General features: G+C 44.8%; 2 pseudogenes across 1 annotated transcript in view; one reads left to right on the plus strand and one right to left on the minus strand.

Moving 5' to 3' along the window:
* Nucleotides 1-2,754: 2,754 nt before the first annotated feature.
* LOC100592933 overlaps nt 2,755-16,312 on the minus strand; it is a 77,859-nt pseudogene continuing 64,301 nt past the window's right edge. The window contains exon 2 of the transcript XR_001116537.2: nt 2,755-4,449. The product of XR_001116537.2 is annotated as a putative elongation factor 1-alpha-like 3 (transcript). The remainder of the gene's footprint in view (nt 4,450-16,312) is intronic.
* On the plus strand, nt 11,660-15,869 carry HTR3D (5-hydroxytryptamine receptor 3D pseudogene; annotated as a pseudogene).

Genomic DNA, 16,312 nt, shown 5'->3' on the forward strand with positions numbered 1-16,312 from the left:
TTGGCTGGGTATGCAAGGTCTTCCATGATCTGGCCCTCAAAATACCACTGCCTCATCTCCTGCCACTCTCCTAGTCAAACCTGAGGTCCTGCCAACACTGTATTTTTCATGTTCTTACTCTAGCTGTTCCCTCTCCCCAGAACACCCTTCTAAATCTACTCAGCTAAAATAATACATCACAGCCCATAGGCAGGTCTTGGGATTTTAATCCTCCCAGATGACAATTAGATACTTACTTACTCAACGGAATAAAATGGTACAATATGTCTAACATCTCATGAGGAGATGTATATGGAGAATTCTCCCACATTGTATTGTGAAGAATGGACTGAGCACCTGTCAGGTCACTACCTGGGAATCAAGAGGATCCCTCTTGATTCCTCTAAGCCGGAGAAGCAGGACCAATAGTCCAGAAAAAACAGAGCCTTCTCCAAAAAACGGGACTTGTCAGACAGAATGGTCAATCCCAGTCATTCCCCAATACTTCTCTTAAGCGTTTTGCTTGATAAATGTGGACTTTTGACCAGAAGAAGAGATAAACAACTTTGGTGTAAAGGTTGTTATCGCTGGTGATCCCTCCCTCCTTCCCTCTCTCCCTCTGTTTCTTTCTCTCTTTCTTTCTTGAGGCAGAGTCTCACCCTATCACCTAGGCTGGAGTGCAGTGACATGATCTCGGCTCATGGCAACCTCTGCCTCCTGGGTTCAAGTGATTCTCCTGCCTCAGCCTCTGGAGTAGCTGGGATTACATGCATGCACCACCACGCCTGACTAATTTTTGTATTTTTAGTAGAGACGGGTTTTGCCATATTGGCCAAGCTGGTCTCGAACTCCTGAGCTCAAGTGATCCACCCACTTCGGCCTCCCAAAGTGCTGGGATTACAGGCAAGAGCCACCACACCTGGCAGGCTGCAGTTTCTTTCAATCAAAACAATTCAATTGTTGAGACCCTGAGGAAAAAATGTGTATACTTAAAACAGAAATTGTATACTTTATGGATTATAGGACACCACCAGTGAGAAAAAATCAGCATTGCTTTTCAGCAACTAAAGTTGCCGTATAGGTGTATTTGATAAGTCGTGATACCAAAGCATCTTTTTAAACTTTCATCCTAATATTAGATCTAGGTAGATGGCATGTGGCCTGCAGCTGTCAGGTCATTGATCTAAAGGAAAAGGGAAAAAAAGATTCCTCCTTGAGTCAGTCTAAGTTTAAATTGCTCAAGGATTCAGGGATTAAAATTTATGTCTATTTTACTTTCTACTTGCTTGCAGCTTATAGTTCTTAACAATCTTTAGGTTTTAAAATACTTATCAAGTTTTTTAAAATTTCATTTATTTGTACATATGCTATTTGCATTGTATATTCTATCTGTAGCACATTTGAGACAATTTTTTCAAGTATTTTTCTAGATTCCTATTTACTTAAAACAGTATTTCCACAAAATAATCCATGAAATACTAGCCCTGCAAGATACTCTGAAAAAAAAGAGAGAATTTCCAAAATCAACTAAGTTTGGAAAATTGTGTATATCATAGTCAAAAATGACATTAATATATTAGCTAGGCCAAGTGCAGTGGCTCATGCCTGTAATTTCAGCATTTGGGGAGGCTGAGGCAAGAGGATTTCTAGGAGCCCAGGAGTTTAAGACCAGCCTGGGCAATGTAGTGAGACTCCATGTCTAAATATATATATATATCATATATATAAAATAAATATATATCATATATAATAAATATATATTTATATTTTTATATATTTATATGTATATATTTAAAATATATTTATATATAAATATATTTTAAATATATACATATAAATATATGTCATGTATAATATATAAAATATATTTATAATATAAGCTAAATACTCTGAGAAATCCTGCAACAATGAAAGCTGGTTAGTCTTGTTTAGTTCAGCATTTCTCAGACTTATTTAAACATTTTATCAGTCCATTTTCATACTGCTATGAAGAAATACCTGAGACTGGGTAACTTATAAAGAAAAAAGAGGTTTAATGGACTCAGTTCCACACGGCTGGGGAGGCCTCACAATCATGGTGGAAGGCAAAGGAAGGACAAAGGCACGTCTTACATGGTGGCAGGCAAGAGAGCATGTGCAGGGGACCTGCCCTTTTTTAAGCCATCAGATCTCGTGAGACTTCTTCACTATCAGGAGAACAGCATGGGAAAAACCCGCCCCCATGATTCAATTATCTCCCACCAGGTCCCTCCCATGACACGTGGGGATTATGGGAGCTACAATTCAAGATGAGATTTGGTTGGGGACACAGCCAAACCATATCAAACATGAAATAACAAAAATAATATTTTAGAAAGAGCATTTAACACCCTCTGGAATTAGTGTTTTACAGAAAATGCTTTGGCAAATGCTTATCTAAAGTCACTTTTTAGACCAGGTGCGGTGGCTCACACCTGTAATCCCAGCACTTTGGAGGCCGAGGTGGGTGGATCACCTGAGGTCAGGAGTTTGAGACCAGCCTGACCAATATGGTGAAACCCCATTGCTACTAAAAATACAAAAAATGAGCCAGGCATGGTGGTGGGTGCCTGTAATCCCAGCTACTCGGGAGGCTGAGACAGACTTGAAACCAACCTGGAGGTAGAGGTTGCAGTGAGCCGAGACCATGCCACTGCACTTCAGCCTGGGCGACGAGCGAAACTCCATCTCAAAAAATAAAATTAAATAGCCACTTTTTTTTTTCTCATTAAACTTTGTTTTAATGGGTCTCAAAATTCTGTGACAGATTTTTGGTCAAGTGTTTCCATTAAAAAGTACTAATTTTTAAAACTAATAATTTAAAACTGCCACACACACTAAAATAAAACCAAAGTGGTCCACAAAACATTCTTCTTTCCTTCTGAAGATTTTACGATGCATTGTTATCATTAACCAGTCTTTTACTATTAAACTTAAATGGCCAATCGAAACGAACAGTTCTGAGACTGTTCTTCCATGACTGATTAAGAAGACCAGGGTGGCAGGTATTACGGATAACGTTCGTTTAGCCTTCTGAGCTTTCTGGGCAGGCTTGGTGACCTTGCCAGCTTCAGCAGCCTTTTTGTCCACTGCTTTGATGACACCCATGGCAACTGTCTATCTCATATCATGAACAGCAAAGCGACCCACAGGTGGATAGTCTGGGAAGCTCTCAACACACATGGGCTTGCCAGGAACCATATCAACGATGGCAGCATCACCAGACTTCAAGAATTTAGGGCCATCTTCCAGTTTCTTACCAGAATGGCGATCAATTTTTTCCTTCTGCACAGGAAACTTGCATGCAATGTGAGCCATGTGGCAATCCAGTACAGGGGCATGGCCAGTGCTGATTTGGCCTGAATGGTTCCAGATAATCACCTGAGCAGTCAAGCCAGCTGCTTCCATTGGTGGGTCGTTTTTGCTGTCAGCAGCAACACTGCCATGACGAACATCCTTGACAAACACATTCTTGACACTGAAGCCCACACTGTCCCCAGGAAGAGCTTCACTCAAAGCTTCATGGTGCGTTTTGACAGACTTTACTTCAGTTGTAATGTTGACTGGAGCAAAGGTGACCACCATACCAGGTTTGAGAACGCCAGTCTCCACTCGGCCAACAGGAACAGTACCAATACCACCAATTTTGTAGACATCCTGGAGGAGCAGGCACAAGGGCTTGTCAGTTGGACCAGTTGGTGGTAGGACACAGTCCAGAGCCTCAAGCAGTGTGGTTCCACTGGCATTGCCATCATTACCAGTGACTTTCCATCCCTTGAACCAAGGCGTGTTAGCACTTGGCTCCAGCATATTGTCATCATTCCAACCAGAAATTGGCACAAATGCTACTATGTCGGGGTTGTAGCCAATTTTCTTAATGTAGTGCTGACTTCCTTAACGATTTCCTTGTATCACTTCTGGCTGTAGGGTGGTTCAGTGTAATCATTTTGTTAACGCCAACAATTAGTTGTTTTACACCCAGTGTGTAAGCCAGAAGGGCATGCTCTCCGGTCTGCCCATTCTTGGAGATACCAGCTTCAAATTCACCAACACCAGCAGCAACAATCAGGACAGCACAGTCAGCCTGAGATGTCCCTGTAATCATGTTTTTGATGAAGTCTCTGTGTCCTGGGGCATCAATGATAGTCACGTAGTACTTGCTAGTCTCAAATTTCCATAAAAGAGATATCAATGGTGATACCACATTCATGCTCAGCTTTCAGTTTATCCAAGACCCAGGCATACTTGAAGGAGCCCTTTCCCATCTCAGCAGCGTCCTTCTTAAATTTTTCGATGGTTCTTTTGTCGATGACACCGCATTTGTAGATCAGATGGCCAGTAGTGGTGGACTTGCCTGAATCTACATGTCCAATGACAATAATGTTGATATGCGTCTTTTCCTTTCCCATTTGGCTTGGTAGTTTTCATGACGCCTGTGTTCTAGCGGCAAACCTGTTGCAAAAAAGAGTAATGTCACTTTTTAAAAAAAGAAAAAACAACAACAACAAACTTCCCAAAGGGGCAGGGATTCTCCAGTGATAAAGAGTGAGGACAGCAGAAGGGTGAATCCTATCAGTATCCAGCTGAGTGAGGCTAAGAGAAAAGGGCCGTATGCTTAGAGAAACTGGGGTTGCTGCAGTCAACCCAGACATTTTAAGTTCAGAATATTCCATTTAGGCTGAAGCAACCCGGGCAATCTCAGGCTAGACAGGATAACTGTTACTGCCATTTTTACTGTTATTTCTGCTTCAATTTACTGCTATCAATTGCTTAAGATGGGCAAGGCACTGTACATACATTATCTCAAACCACGTAAGACTCCTGCAAGATAGATTTTACCTTCCCAATTTTAGAGATAAGGAAACTGAGTCTGAGAGGGTGACATGATTCTCATAGAAAGGATTTGGTCTTAGACATTTCTTGCTGCATTGTGCTACCTCACTCTGTAAACCTTCTTTGAGGCGACTGCTCTCTCTTTGCTCTGTAAGCCACTTACTACTTTCCCTAAAGCCTTCCCTGCCAGAACTAATTCTAGAATAAAACAGGTTAAACCACTGATGACCTTGGCCCAATTAATCTTATCATGTCTGGCTTCCATCATGAACCAATTAATTACATACATTAATCTGATAAGACCTATGATTACCTACACATGGAATGGTATTTTGAAATTACTTCCCAAGGCTATCTAAGAATCACTATTATAAAGACACATGCACGCATGTGTTCACTGCAGCACTATTCACAATAGCAAAGACATGCAATTGACCTAAATGCCCATCAATGATAGACTGGATAAAGAAAATGTGGTACACACACCATGGAATACTATGCAGCCATAAAAAGGAATGAGTTCATGTCCTTTGCAGGACCATAGATGGAGCTGGGGGCCATTATCTTTAGCAAACTAACACAGGAACAGAAAACCAAGTACTGCATGTTCTCACTTATAAGTACCAACTAAATGATGAGAACACATGGACACATTGAGGGGAACAACATACACTGAGGCCTATCAGAGGGTGGAGGGTGGGAGGAGGGAGAGGATCATGAAAAATAACTAATGGGTACTAGGCTTAATACCTGGGTGATGAAATCATCTGTACAACAAACCCCCACGACACAAGTTTAACTATATAACAAATCTGCACATGTACCCCTGAACTTAAAAGTTAAAAAAAGAGGCTGGGTGCGATGGCTCATGCCTGTAATCCCAGCACTTTGGGAGGCCGAGATGGGTGGATCATGAGGTGAGGAGATAGAGACCATCCTGGCTAACGTGGTGAAACTCCATCTCTACTAAAAATACAAAAAATTAGCCATGCGTGGTTGTGGGCGCCTGTAGTCCCAGCTACTCGGGAGGCTGAGGCAGGAGAATGGCGTGAACTCAGGAGGTGGAGCTTGCAGTGAGCCAAGATCTCGCCACTGCACTCCACCCTGGGCGACTGAGCAAGACTCCATCTCAAAAAAAAAAAAAAAGTTAAAGAAAGAATCACACAGGAAATTCTTAACATTGGAAGCCAAAGTCAAACACCTACAGAGGCCAACCAGGTAACATAAATGAGGGGAGCTGCTCAGGAATAAGACAGGAGGGGTGATGGAGGCTGCAGTGGTCTAGAGCGAATATGAACCATCCAAAGGGTTTCACCACTTCTGAGCTTTGGCAGATTGTTGTCAAGCAGAAACATGAGCCTCGTGTTGCTAGATCTTATTTTTCAAATGAAGCCAGAAACAGTTTTTATGTGAAATGTCTCAATGTTTAAGTGTTACACAACTAACTTTAAAAAAAGAAAAAAAAAAAAAAAAACACTAGCAGGGCCAAAAATAACATAAACTTTCAGGCTAATAGCTCATGACCTTTTCTTTAAAATCATAAGTCAGCAGCCAGGCACAGTGGCTCATGCATGTAACCCCAGCACTTTGGGAGGCCAAGGCGGGTGGATCACCTAAGTTTGGGAGTTCAAGACCAACCTAACCAACATGGAGAAACCCCATCTCTACTAAAACAAAATATAAAAAATACAAAAAAATTAGCTAGGCGTCAGCCATCCCATTACTGGGTATATACCCAAAGGATTATAAATCATGCTGCTATAAAGACACATGCACATGTATGTTTATTGCAGCGTTATTCACAATAGCAAAGACTTGGAACCAACCCAAATGTCCATCAATGATAGACTGGATTAAGAAAATGTGGCACATATACACCATGGAATACTATGCAGCCATAAAAAACGATGAGTTCATGTCCTTTGTAGGGACATGGATGAAGCTGGAAACTATCATTCTGAGCAAGCTTGCAAGGACAGAAAACCAAACACCGCATGTTCTCACTCATAGGTGGGAACTGAACAATGAGAACACTTGGACACAGGAAGGGGAACATCACACACTGGGGCCTGTCATGGGGTGGGGGGAGGGGGGAGGGATAGCATTAGGAGATACACCTAATGTAAATGACAAGTTAATGGGTGCAGCACACCAACATGGCACATGTATACATATGTAACAAACCTGCACGTTGTGCACATGTACCCTAGAACTTAAAGTATAACAAAAAAAAGAAAAAACAATTAGCTGGGCGTGGTGGTGCATGCCTGTAATTCCAGCTACTCGGGAGACTAAGGCAGGCTAATCGCTTGAACCTGGGAGGCAGAGGTTGTGGTGGGCCAAGATCGCGCCATTGCACTCCAGCCTGGGCAACAAGAGAGAAACTCTGTTTAAAAAAAAAAATCGTAAGTCAGCTTTTATTTAAAAAAAAGCATTACCTCTGCCACCACCCCCTACTCCACTAATCACTCCCTTCATTGGGTAGACTTGGGTCCAGATTGCTTTTGAAACACTAAAAAGGCATGGCAAATCAGCTTGGAGAAGAGGAAGCAGAAATATGTCGTCACTGGAGCAGTGCTAATGGCTTCCTCATACTTTAAAGTCTTAACTAAATGTTAAGTCTTGCCAGTTTTAACTATACTGAAGTCATGTTTAAAACCTCAGTGTATGAAGTTGCTTATATTAATAGGGACCCCCCCAGCACGCTTTCTTTTTTGAAAGATGGCTGCAGGGGGCCAGGCGTGGTGGCTCACACTTGTAATTCCAGAACTTGGGGAGGCCAAGGTGGGCAGATCACCTGAGGTCAGGAGTTTGAGGCCAGCCAACCAACGTGGTAAAACCTTGTCTCTACTAAAAATACAAAAAATTAGCCAGGCATGGTGGCAGGTGCCTGAAATCACAGCTACTTCGGAGGCTGAAGCAGGAGAATCTATTGAACCTGGGAGGCAGAGATTGCAGTGAGCCAAGACCACACCATTGCACTCCAGCCTGGGAGAGAGAGGGAGACTCCGTCTCAAAAAAAAAAAAAGAGAGGGAGGGAGAGAGAGAGAGACAGAGAGAGAGAGAAAGAGAAAAGAAAAAAAAAAAGAAAAAGAAAAAAAGAAAGAAAAGAAAAGAAAGAAAGAAAGAAAGGAAGGAAAGAAAGAAAAAGAAAGATGGCAGCAGGGTCTAACAAGTTCACGTGCCACCTGGAGGCAGTGGTAGAGTCATACGTGCCGTCTCGGTGATGCACTGTACGCCAGAGTGACTTTAAAGTATGAGGAAGCCATTAGCACTGCTCCAGGGACCACATATTTTTGCTTCCTCTTCTCCAAACTGATTTGCCATATTACTTTTGGAGGCTAGATTCAGGCCCAGTTAAAGCACAGGGTGAGTTATTCTTCTGTGACATTCTTTTGTCACAAAGTGGTCTTGTTAGAGAGGCGATTAATGCCAGCTGATATATGTATTATTCAAAGGTAGGGCTCAAGGTGTGGTCTGAGATTTTTTAAAGGTTAACATTATTATCAAGTACCCAGAGAAGTGCCAAAGAGAGGAAGATGGAAAGAGGCTGGTTCCATGGGAAAGGATTCCTCCTTGGCTTCATCCTCCACCTGCTGCTGCAAGGTACCATAAGATAAGAGCAAGAGCTGAGCAGATATGTAACTCCTGGGAAGCAGAGAAAACAGGCTAATATTTGTTATTCCGAGATAGTCAATGATTGGATGTTCATTATGGTAAAAATGATGCTCATGACATTGACAGCTTTGTACCTCTTCCTAGGATCCTAACATTTAGTTAACTCTTTTCTTTTTCTTTTCTTTTCTTTTCTTTTCTTTTTTTTTTTTTTTCGAGATGGAGTCTCGCTCTGTTACCCAGGCTAGAGTGCAGTGGCACTATCTCAGCCCATTGCAACCTCCACCTCCTAGGTTCAAACGATCTCGTGCCTCAGCCTCCCGAGTAGCTGGGATTACAGGCACCTGTCACCACGCCTGGCTAATTTTTGTATTTTTAGTAGAGATGGGGTTTCACCATGTTGGCCAGGCTGGTCTTGAACTCCTGTCCTCAGGTGATCTGCCCGCCTGGGCCTCCCAAAGTGCTGGGATTACAGGCGTGAGCCCCTGAGCCCAGCCTGGGAAGTCTTTAAGATAATCCTAGTGATGAAGACTACTAAATGTTAGAACAATCATAGCACATAGTAAAGACACAGTAAATACTCATTAAATTGAAAAACTAAAATTGATTTGTTTCCTTAAAATCCCATATATCTCACACTACCTACCTGATTACTCCCCTTATCATTAATTTATTAGCATCTATGCCATATTAGTACAGCGAGGTGGAGAACTGTGAGTGCAAAATTTGTCACTGACATCACTCACATGGCTCCAGGTTGGAGGTAAGCAAGAGAAGGACAATGGGGGAAGGTGGAGAGGTTGCAGTGAGATTGTTAAGGACGTGGCAGGACACTGTAAAGTGGCAGTCAGGGTTGAGTTTGCATACACATCTGGACAGGTTTTGCATGGGGACAAAACAATGGCACTGAGGATAGATCCTTGACTCAGCTCACCTCATCAACTTCCACCATTTGCCTACCAGCTCAGCCCACCCTTCCCGGACCAGGAAGGAGCAGCTTACATGCTTCTCCCAGTACCCCCTGTTTTCTCTCCCTGCAGAAACACTCTCCAGGCCCCACAGCCCTGGCCCTCCTCTCTCAGAGTCTCTGCTCACTACAGGAAAGGGCAACACTTTAATTATCAATTGCTCAGGCTTTGGCCAGCACGGGGTGGACCCTGCTGCCTTTCAAGCAGTGTTTGACAGAAAGGCTATTGGTCCAGTCACCAACTACAGTGTCCCCACTCATGTCAACATCTCCTTCACCCTGTCTGCCATCTGGAAGTGGTAAGTCCTCACCCAACATTGCAGTGGTCTAGTGGTGAGCAGTGGACCCTCTGATTGGATTTTTTTTTTTTTTTTTTTGAGACAGAGTCTTGCTCTTGTCACCCAGGCTGGAGTGCAATGGTGCAATCCCAGCTCACTGCAACCTCTGCCTCCCAGTTTCAAGCGATTCTCCTGCCTCAGCGTCCGGCACGTGCTGCCACACCCAGCTAATTTTTGTATTTTTAGTAGAGACAGGGTTTCACCATGTTGGCCAGGCTGGTCTCAAATTCCTGACCTCAGGTGATCCTCCTGCCTTGGTCTCCCAAAGTTCTGGGATTACAGGCATGAGCCACCGCGGCTGGCCCTTTGATTGGATTTTGTAAAATTAGTTACTCACAACAAAAAAATCAAACAACCTAATTCAAAAATGGGCAAAGGACTTGAATAGACAATTCTCCAAAGAAGAAATACAAATAGCCAATAAGCGCAAGAAAAGATGTATGTTCAATGTTACTAACATTTAAGAAAATGCAGATCAAATCTGCAGTAAGATACCATCTCACACCCATTAGGATGGCTACTATTAAAAAACAAACAGAAGCTGGGCGAGGTGGCTCATGCCTGTAATCTCAGCACTTTGGGAGGCTGAGGTGGGCAGATCACCTGAGGTCAGGAGTTCAAGACCAGCCTGACCAACATGGTGAAACCCCATCTCTACTAAAAATACAAAAATTAGCTGGGTGTGGTGGCAGGCACCTGTAATCCCAGCTACTCGGGAGGAGGAGACAGGAGAATTGCTTGAACCCAGGAGGCAGAGGTTGCAGAGAGCCAAGATTATGCCACTGCACTCTAGCCTGGGTGACAGAGCAAGACTCTGTCTCAAAACAAAACAAAACAAAAAACAGAAAATAACAAGTGTTGGTGATGGTGTGGAGAAATTGGAACCCTTGTGCACTGCTTGTGAGGATGTCAAATCATGTAGCCACTGTGGAAAAATAGTATGGCTGTTTCTCAAAATATTAAAAATAGAATTACCATACAACCAAATAATTATACTTCTGGATAAATACCCGAAAAAAGTGAAAACGGGATATTTGTACACTTACGTTCATAGCAGAATTACTCACAATAGTTAAAACTCAGAAGCAGTCTAAGTGTCTACTGACAGATTAAATGTGGTATGTACTTACAATGGAATATTATGCAGCCTTCAAATGGAACAAAATTCTAATACATGCCACAATGTGGATAAGCTGTGAGGCCATTATGCTAAATGAAATAAGTCAGTCACAAAAAGACAAATAGTGTATTTGTCTAATTTTATAGAGACAGAAAGTAGAATAGCTGTTGCCAGGGGTTGGAGAGAGGGTGAAATAGGGAATTTCTGTTTGACAGGTGTAGAGTTTCCATTTTGCAAGAAGAAAAGAGCTCTGGTGATGGAGGGTGGTGGCTGGACAACAGTGTGAATGTGTTTAACGCCACTGAACTGTACACTTAAAATGGTTAAGAGAGTACATTTTATGTTATATATTTTTATCACAATAAAATATTGAAAAAATTATTTTTAGCCTGGGCAACATGGCGAAACCCCATCTCTACTAAAAATACAAAAAGTTAGCTGGGCGTGGTGGTTTGTGCCTCTTATCCCAGCTACTCGGGAGGCTGAGGCAGGAGGCAGGAGAATCACCTGAACCCGGGAGGCAGAGGTTGCAGTGAGCCGAAATGGAAAGGCATGATAAGAAACGCTGTAATGACATTACTGCAGGTAAAATCTGTTCTTTTTGGAATACTTGTCAAAACATATTCCCAATGGACCTTCATACTGTGTTTTTCATTTACATTTTCCATGTACCTTGAATTGTTTTGATCTACATTTTTCAGTGGCTTAGACCAAAAATCATTATTGCTACATGGAACAGCCTTGGAAGTGAACAAGGAGAGGGTGGTGGCATGGGACCTGCCTTCCTGGAGTTAATCATCTAGATGAAAGCTGCTATTCCAGGATTCACACCTTCAACTGGTGACATCGTTCCTGTGGCTAAATATGGTATGACAGACTCAGTTTCCCCTTTCCTGTACTCTGGTACCTCTCTTTTTTCCACTCCTAGGTCCAGCTTTGCAGATTATATTGGTTAAAGCTGAGAATATCCATAAATTAGACAAGTTCAAATAGACCAATAATGAAAATACAAAACTTTCTGATTATTCTGCTGGTTTAGGAGGGCAGAGAAGGGGCACAGGGAGAAGGTGGTATACACTAAGGCCATGGGAGCCAATACTTATGTGGCTCCATCCCAGGGAATCCTGAGCCAACCTTAAGCTCTGTCTTGAGAATACTGAGGTAAGCAAGCAAGGCTTTGTTAGTGTGATGGCTGTCACCAGAGAGGTGGTGGGAGAGTGAAGAAATGGGTGAAAAAAGGAATCGGAAGGTGCAGAAGACAGAGCAAAACTAAAACTAGTTCCCTCCCCGTTTCTCTCATGCCATGGTTTCCTACAGACCTAGCACAATCAATTCTTTTTTTGAGAGAGAGAGAGAGAGAGTCTCACTCTGTTGCCCAGGCTCAAAGGCACTGGTGTGATCTCAGCCCACTGCAACCTCCACCTCTTGGGTTCAAGCGATTTTCCTGCCTCCTGCTCAGCCTCCTGAGTATGTAGGATTACAGGGGCCCACCACCACACCCAGCTAATTTTTGTATTTTTAGTAGAGATGGCGTTTCCCCATGTTAGCTAGGCTGGTCCTGAACTCCTGACCTTCAATGATCCCCCCGCCTCAGCCTTCCAAAGTGCTGGGATTACAGGCATAAGCCAACATGCCCAGCCTTGGCACAATCAATTTGTGCAGTGGAACCCAGATGAATGCGGAGGCATCAAGAAGTCCGGCATGGCAACTGAGAACCTGTGGCTTTCAGATGTCTTCATCGAGCAGTCGTGAGTCTCAGGGCCAAAAAAGTAGAATGGAAACCACATCTACAGGGAAGGACACAATGTTACCAATAAGACCACACAAAGACTCAACTCAGAAAAGAGCAGAGTCTGAACTGAAGAGCTTACAAACCCCCAGAATATGGTAATAGGTAGAAGAGAGAAGTCATCTGAGTGGGGCTGGAGCTCAAGAATGGGATGACCTGAGAGAGAAAGAAGGCCAAGTCTGATGGGGAAACCCACAGCACCTTCCTCCCTGTCCTTCTCCCACACACCATCAGTGTGGATCAGACACCTGCAGGTCTCATGGCTAGTATGTCAACAGTGAAGGTCACATCAAATACAATAAGCCAATGCGGGTGGTCAGCATCTGTAAACTGGACACCTTCTATTTCCCCTTCCATGAACAGAGCTGCACACTCTCCTTCAGCTCTTTTACCTACACAGGTAAGTGGGGCTCACTCAAGTAGACTGAGAGGCAGAGAAAGGGCTTTGAGTGAGAAGAGGACAGAAAGCTGGGAACAGTGAGGGAATCTTGCTGAAAAGGGCCTGGAAGCTAAGCAGTGAGGGATCCAACAGCCTGGGCGAGGGACTTGGGAGCATTTGGGGAGGCTGAGTCTTCTGGGCCTGCTTTGCAGTGGAGAACACGAGCCTGGGCATGGAGAAGGACGTCCAGGAGCTTTCAAATACGTCACAGAACCTCATTCAGAACAAGAAGGGAGTGGGTACTGCTGGGTATCCAACAAAGAGCAATAAAGGTGACCATGGCCACTAACCAGTATGAACAAGCCATCATTCTATGTGAGCCCAGGGGCCGAGACGAGGTTTCACCATGTTGGCCAGGCTGGTCTTGAACTCCTGGCCTCAGGTGATCCGCCCGCCTCGGCCTCCCAAAGTGCTGGGATTACGGGTGTGAACCACAGAGCCCGGCCTTTGTCACTTTTTTTTTTTTTTTTTTTTTTTTTTTGAGATAGAGTTTTGTTCTTGTCACCCAGGCTGGAGTGCAATGGCATGATCTCACCTCCTGGGTTCAAGTGATTCTCCTGCTTCAGCCTCCTGAGTAGCTGGGATTACAGGGGCCCGCCGCCATGCCTGGCTAATTTTTGCATTTTTAGTAGAGATGGGGTCGCCACATTCGCCACGCCGGTCTCAAAGTCCTGAACTCAGGTATCTGCCCGCCTCAGCCTCCCAAAGTGCTGGGATTACAGGCGTGAGCCACGGCGCCCAGCCTTTTGTCACTTTTTTCACTGATAAAACTTCAGTACTAAAACAATACCTGGTACTCAGTAAATAGTTACTAAATAAAGCACCCCTTGAGGAAGAAGCAAAGGCTGCCAGTGATTCACGGTGAGGGTCAGCTGCCCCTTCCCCAATGTCTGTCAGAAATTTTTGGAAGGCAGGAATTTTTGTTTATTTTTAAAAAGATATGGTAGAAAGAGTTAGGAAACACTGTCTTAGGGATATGATGATTCCAAATCCTGATAACCCCAAAATATCTGATACTGTCTGCTTTCCCTCCCACTGGTCTCAAATGTCCCCCTGCAAAGTCACTAGAGATTAGACCTTGATGAGAAAAGCAATTAGAAATGAAAAGATAAAATGCACGCGACACCTAAGTCGGTGGTTCCACAGTCTTGCTAAGAGCACATCGGTAGGAATAAAAATTTAAGCGGAGAAAGTTGACACCTTGGGCCAAAAGGAATGAGATACATTTCAGTGGTAAGCAGCATGGGAGACTCTAACCTTGTGAGACGCCTTTGGATGGAGAGACCAGACAGTGAAAGGGACGGGAGGTAATATTTCCTCACTAGACAGTTTGGCCTGGGACAAATCCCAGTTCTTACTCTTACCTGTCTTGACAGCCTCCCAGCCTACTCCTCACTTGCCCCTCCCTCTCCTCCCCACCAGGTGGCCATCAGGTGCAGGTGCAGGCACAGGCCCAGCCCCTACGTGGTAAACTTTCTGGTGCCCAGTGGCATTCTGGTTGCCATCGATGTCCTCAGTTTCTACCTGCTACTGGAAAGTGGGAATTGTGCCCCATTCAAGAAGACTGTTCTGCTGGGCTACAGCATCTTCCTGCTCATGATGAATGACTTGCTCCCAGCCACTAGCACTTCATCACACGCTTCACTAGTACGTCCTCATCCATCAAGAGACCAAAAGCGGCCGGGCGCGGTGGCTCACGCTTGTAATCCCAGCACTTTGGGAGGCCGAGGCGGGCGGATCACGAGGTCAGGAGATCGAGACCACGGTGAAACCCCGTCTCTACTAAAAATACAAAAAATTAGCCGGGCGTGGTGGCGGGTGCCTGTAGTCCCAGCTACTCGGAGAGGCTGAGGCAGGAGAATGGCGTGAACCCGGGAGGCGGAGCTTGCAGTGAGCCGAGATTGCGCCACTGCACTCCAGCCTGGGCGACAGAGCAAGACTCCGTCTCAAAAAAAAAAAAAAAAAAAAAAAGAGACCAAAAGCGAGATGTGGGTTGGATGGGGAGAGGGACGGGCAGAACCAGGCGAAGTGAAAAGGGATCCTAGAAAAAGATCCTCTGGGAAAGAAACAAGAAATTCTAGGTGGCGCCTCTGGCCCTCATGCAGACCCCCTTGCCTGCAGGTGTCTACTTCGCCCTGTGCCTGTCCCTGATGGTGGGCAGCCCTCTGGAGACCATCTTCATCACCCACCTGCTGCACAACCCAGCCCCCACCCCTGCCTCGGTGGCTCCACTCCCTGCTGCTGCAGTGCACCAGCCCAGGGAGATGCTGTCCCTCTGCGCCCCAGAAGGGAAATAAGGGCCTGGGTCTCACCCCCACCCACCTGCCTGGTGAGGGAAGTCACACTTCCTCTTCCCCCACCTCCACTTCTCTGCTCCTGCCTCCTTCCCTGTCTCCCTCCCTCCACCGGTGACACTTGCAGCCCATGGCTGAGTATCTTTCTGTGTGAAGGAGCCAGAGGTATCAGCAGGGCAGAGCCAGGCCCTGGGGAGGCAGAGTTGACAGGGGGCTCAGAAGGGACAAGGGCCCAGCAGGAACATGAGGCCCAGAAGCAATATTTGATGGAGCTATGGGTGCAGTTCAGCCACGCGATGGATGCCCTGCTCTTCTGCCCCTACCTGCTCTTCATGGCCTCCTCCATCATCACCGTCAGATGCCTCTGGAACACCTAGGCAGGTGCTCACCTGCAAACTTCAGTCTGGAGTTCTTTTTGCCTCCAGAAACCAGCCAGGCTCTCATGCCTGTCCAAATTTCAGCCTCGCAGCCCTGGCAATGACCTCATTTTTAACCCAGTCCTCTGTGTAGTTTCAGACCAGACCTGAATAGTCTCCTATGCCCTCCAAAAGTTGGGTTCTTTGTGCCATCAGCCCCACTCAGCCCTTCCATACGTCCCTGGCTCCTCAGGATTCCGGTTCCTAGGGTACGTCCTTGATTAAATCACCCCAATATGCCCCTTTGCGGAAAGTATTGGCTTTTCCCTGAATTCTGTTATGGTAAAAAAAAAATCTTGGGATTGAGAGTCTTCTTGCAGAAACTTCTCCTCATTAGCCAAAGTAAAAAGGATTTTCTCTTACGTGTGTGTTTTTTTAAGTCTATCAGACAACAAGTGAAGTGTGGGGAAGAGAAAGAAAGGGCCAAAATCTATTAGACGGAATTATAGTAAAACAGAGATTAACTTCCTAAATCCAGTTACTCTGGACTTAAGCTTCAGAAAT

Source organism: Nomascus leucogenys, chromosome 11 (assembly GCF_006542625.1).
Source record: "Nomascus leucogenys isolate Asia chromosome 11, Asia_NLE_v1, whole genome shotgun sequence".
NCBI classification, from domain to species: Eukaryota; Metazoa; Chordata; class Mammalia; order Primates; family Hylobatidae; genus Nomascus; species Nomascus leucogenys.